Raw genomic sequence first — 5,614 nt, 5'->3', positions numbered from 1 at the left:
ATTAAGCAATTTTAAAAAGGAACAGAAGAGTTAAAAACTAAACTATTCGGTCACTTCCTTCATGTATAGCTTTATTTCGGTTTCAATGTTAATATATTTGTATCATGATAGATAATTTGGGTCCTCACTGGGCTTCACCTACTCTCAAAACTTTGAATTCTCTGACTATGCTTGTTAAAAATCATCTGAACGTTCTCTAAAAACAACTTTATAAATATACATATCCACCTTTCTTTTCCAGATGATGGATTTTTTTTTTTCATTCTCTCAATATACCTCTCTGGTAATCTTGATCGATTTCCTTTGGTTTACTCTAATCGTTCAGCTGCCTTTGAGAAAATATTCTCCAGTAGAAGACTTGTTACATCTCATATACTGCGCTTTCTTCCTTTACACATCTGGTGTGCTCTCCTTTTCCATCCTTTGGTATTTGGCAGACTAAGCATTGTGATAGTAATCAGGCCCATCTATGATATGTCCATCAAAGGCTAGGAAGCTAATATACCCAGGGATGTCCTCTGAAGACTTATGAGGAAAGGTAGATTGTGGCTCACCCCCTGCCAAAAGACTGGACACAGGACTTCCTTCACCCAGTGCATTCCAGAGGTAGTTTGAGATGCCCTGAGGAGCAGGAAGCAAGAAGTCAGGCTATACTCATTGCATTGAAATACCCCATTTCTTTCAAACAGCTCACATAATGTTTGTGGATGCTTCGATCCTAAAGAATTTACAGAAATCTTCGCAGATTTCACATTCCCGCCAAGCCCCACACCCCATTCTACAGAAGTTGAAATTTCCCCAAAGTACCAAAGTGCTAAAGAGCTGAATGCAAGCAAAACCTCAAGTTTTCCTATTGTTCCACAACTTCCATCTTTCTAGACAGACTCTGCTGAAACCCTGCAGCGATAAACTTCTACAGCCTGCTTATTCTGTCGATCAGTCTCCATTTCCAAATATGAAAAAGGCCAGGGAAGTTTGTCCTCTTTTGAATTCTCAGCTTCCCAGGTCATGAAACTGTCCTTCCCCTTATTGTAAGTAGATTTGTGTTTTCCTCAATTCCATATCCTGCAATCTATTTCATAGTTAAGGTACACCGTGAGGTATAATACCTTGAATGTATTTATACGAAAGTGTGGTGTTTTCTTTCTTCTCCTCCCACAAGAGGCTATATAGAAGAGAACTACTGTTGTTACTTATTTTTATTCCTCCTGCTTACATCCAAGGAATTTCCGAACAGTCAAGTTGGAGCATATACATCTGAACAAAATTGCTACATATTACCTTCTTCATTTCAGTCAATTCCTCTTTTATTCCAGGCACCAGAGCATTGACACTGACACATTGATGTTCTCCTTGTGAGAATTAGCCTATCACATTCATTTACATCCACTTAATTGCTGCTGCTATTGTTTAGTCCGTTAACCTCCAGCTAGGGTGCAATTCACGTGAACGCTGGGGAAGCACAACCATTCGATTAGTTCTGCAAAGTAGATTAAAATCTTCTGGCTAATTGGAGACTGTCCATACTGCTGCCTTTCTTTCAGCTCTAGGTTAAAGAAATGCCATGTCTTCAAGGGAGGGCTCTTAGTTGTCATATGGAAGACTTGACTGGACCCAATAGCGTTTTCTGAGTATGTCTGTGTACAGGACACTGTGCCAACAATTATCACCAGTCGGGTCTCTGCCTTCAATCTGCAACTAGCCTTTTGATTGGCAACTTGCCTTCTTCCTTTTCATAAGAAGCACATGCACACTGGAGAAACTCCAACTTGGTATGTGGCTAAATCATTAGTATCCCAAATTCATAGGAATTTCATTCTGAAATATAAGCACTAAGAAAATTCCTTATGAAATGTTTATCTAGTTTGGGGGGAAATGTGAATTAAGAACACGATAGTCTCACCTAATCCAAAGCACGACACCATGTTTGACATAGCTCATTTTCTTAGAGCCTATCATTGATCTTCTGGCAAGCATGCTTTGGTAACACTAACCTGTTGCACTGTTGTAGGCAACGAAGTCCCAAAGTTTTCCTTGTCAACACATCATCACCATGTATACATTAAACTGAAATGTTTTAAGATATTTAATTATGCTTTATCTAAAGAAGATGGGAAGTTTCCACATCCACTCCAGGAATTCTAAGAAACTGCAGTAGGTCAAATTTCTTCATTTAATCTAAAATGCCTGTCTCATCGTGGTTTCAGTCTACCTCTTCAGCACATTTTCTGAATGTACCCTAAAGTCCAGCCATTAAAAGCTGGTAGCCCTTCCTTAGATACATTATGCTTTTTTTTTTTTATGGCCTGGTGTCTTTATGTTGCTGTTCAGAATCTGGGGTTTGTTTTATGAACCAGGGAAACACATAGGAAGAAGTGCTTATGTTGACCTGAGTCATCAACATCAAGAATTGATCTAAACACCTTCCAGGTGCTTTACATCACTCACATCACCTAATCATCCCAATAGACATGTGGGAAGAGTCCTCATACCGATTTATGGATAGGCTCAGGCTCTGAAAGTTTGAGTGAACTGCGTGAGGTGACATGGTCAGTAAGTTAACAAAGCACTGAATTGGAATCCAGGTCTATATGACTCCAAATCTCCTTCCTTCCTACTTCATCAGAGAGGTGTTCCCTAAAAAGAGAGAAATCCTAAGCTGCAACTTGAAAAAGATAACAGTATTCACAAGATAGAAGATAAGGAAGTCAACATTTCTGGGGAGGAACCCCCCCACCTCCCCAGATGTGAGTGGTGGGTACGTCAAAGGTAACCAAGAGCACTGGGAGGTGGATGCAGGAGGACGAGGGGAAAGGGTGATGGCAATAGACACTGTTGAGACCACATGACATCTCTTATGGGAAAATTACCAACTGGCAACCATGCTGCAGGTGGAGAATCTCAAATAGCTTGTGGAGAGGATAAGGAAGACATTAAGGCTGACTAGGAACCCAGGGGTTCTGGGACTTAAAGACCGTGCTACTGACTCTCCTCCGAAGGTGCCAAAGAAGAAAGCATTTCATTGTCTGTGAAGGCTGCAGATGTGGTGATTACACAACAGATCGTAAAGTAGACACCTTAGGACAGAAGGGTTTGGCTGACTCATCAGTTTTTTGTCTCTCTGACCTCTGTTTTATCTTTCCATTGTACAGGAAGAAGATAAGCAACCAAGAGAAAGAAAAACCTATCACAAAGTAAGAATTACCCCTAACATTTAAAGGGCCTGGAGGAAGAACACAAAGGGAGGCCCACATACTGCAATGGCAAAATATTTTAACATTACAATTCAAACTAGGAAACTATTGACTAAAATGGATTCTATCTTCTTATCTTGATGGATACAACAACAATGCAATGACAATCCAGAAGTCCAGGTGTCAATTTAGAATCTTTGGGCCCCTTGGAGTTCTTTGTTGGAATTGGCAGAAGAGGGAAGCCTTACTCCAGCCTATTCTTCCCACCCCTGCATTATGAGGCTCCTAATGTGTGTGGACACATCTTCCTACATTTCCATGTTCAGTCCACAACTCAGCTCTTGGGGGTGTAGAGGCCATTGGTAAGGTCCACCTCTGAGAAAATGGACCCAGGAGAGAGGACTGCACAGACCCTAGAAGTGGGTTTAGGGCCACCTGGGTTAGGAATTTGGGGGTCTAGTATATCTTGAGCATGGCCTAGAAGGGGGCAGGAGTTCAAGATCCAGTTGGGAATGTTTCTTGGTACTTTGCACAACTGACTCATTAATGAGAACTAAAATGGGACCAAGAACTAACACAATGAGCTCAGCAAAGCACCAGGTTAAGGCAGGGGCAGCTTCTGCCTGGATCTAGAAACAGTATTACAAGGAGAAGTATCAAAAATGCTGTCTTACAACCCAGAGATCCTGTTTGGGCATCAAAGTTCCTCTTTGTTGTTTCACCAGCTTCAGGTGGCCCCAGTCATATCAGAGCACACGGGAGCCTTGCATTTGGCATAGACACAATTTCAAGAAGCGTCCTTAAAAAGTGGTTGTTGTGGTTTTAATGTTAATCATTTTAATTTTTCAATCAGTTAAAGATCTTTCAAACTCTCATGCAGTCCACATTGTATATACCTACCAGGTCATACATGAAGATTCAAACCGCCATAAAACAAAGAAAAAATTCTGAGATTCCATTTCATTTCTCCACTGACAACACATAAACACACACACACAGTTGAAGCAGCTATTTAATACCGTCCTATTTACAAATTGTATTCACCAGCAAATTGAGTCTAAGAAGTTCCTTCTCTGCCTTCGCCTACCCGTTTGGCTACTGAGCTTGCACAATCAGAAAACCCTCAATCAGTTCAAAATGGAGAGCTTCCCTCTGCAAACTCACTCTACAAATTGCATTAGGCTCCACATCACATCTCCCCTCCTTCAGCCCTAGTGGATAGAACAAGTTTCTCTGAGAGGATCATTTCTGTTGACCGAACTTTAAGTTCTTTTCCCAGATCCCTAACATGAGTTGACTGAATTTCTTGAAGCTTTTGTGTGTAAAGGTTGCAGAATGTCAATTCTCTAGTGATGGGATTTGGAAAAAGGAATGAAACCCAGAGCCTTTACTCATAGTGTACGAGGCACCTCCTTTTATTACTAAGTATTTCCACAATATTAGGCCTATTTGCCATATTCCTTTTATCCAAGGATCTGACACCATTTCTCTTTTTTCTGAGGGCATGGTCCCAAAATCATACAAGTAATAATCAGCAGCATTTATTGAGAGCCTCTGAGGTTCCAAACATCGTGCTTTGTATTTTTTATGAGTTGTCTTCTAACCTTATACCAACCTTATGAAATGATCATGGTTGCTATTATTTTTATGACTACCGCCGCTGTTGTTGTTTTCATTGATGTTAAAGTGATAGAGATGAGAAAGCTGAAGCTTGGAGATGCTAAGTAACTCATTCAAAGTCACACAGCTAGTAAGCTGCAAAACTGTGAGCTTACACCAGACATCATGACCAACTCCAGAGGCCTTCTACAGCAGGGCACAAATGCCCGATAGCATTTGTAAAACAAATTTCTGGGAGACACAAAGAAGAGGTGGATATTCTTCTGCCTCTTAGTTCCTTAACCTGGAGGGAGTTTAAAGGAGGCAGAACCAAAGCGGAGTAACACAGACCATATTTACCCTCCCACCGGAAACAACTGAAAATAAGGAAGAATTTATGAATCTATATATACAGCTTTGAAGACATTGGACATTAAGCAACTAAAGTGAATGATATCTGAGAGACGGGAAGCAAATGAGGCGAACCCTAAGTTTGCTCCACCTCACTCCCTTGAGTGAGTTCTTGGGCTACAGTACAGAGGAAAAACCATTCTACTCCTAGATATTTACTCAAGAAAAATAAAAACGTATGTCCATACAAAGACTTGCTCATGATGTTTATGGCAACGGCTGTGTTCATCAGAGCCACAAACTGGAAACAACACAAATGTGGGAAGAAAATGTAACATATCTATACAATGGAATAGTACTTAGTATTAAAAGGAATAGCAATTGGTATATGCAACAAAGACATAGATTTCAAAATAATTATGCTGAGTAAAAAAAAAAAAACTAGACAAAGACGGGAACACAGTACATGT

The sequence above is a fragment of the Prionailurus viverrinus genome, chromosome A3 (genome assembly GCF_022837055.1).
Source record: "Prionailurus viverrinus isolate Anna chromosome A3, UM_Priviv_1.0, whole genome shotgun sequence".
NCBI classification, from domain to species: Eukaryota; Metazoa; Chordata; class Mammalia; order Carnivora; family Felidae; genus Prionailurus; species Prionailurus viverrinus.
Note: the sequence above shows the minus strand (reverse complement) of the source record.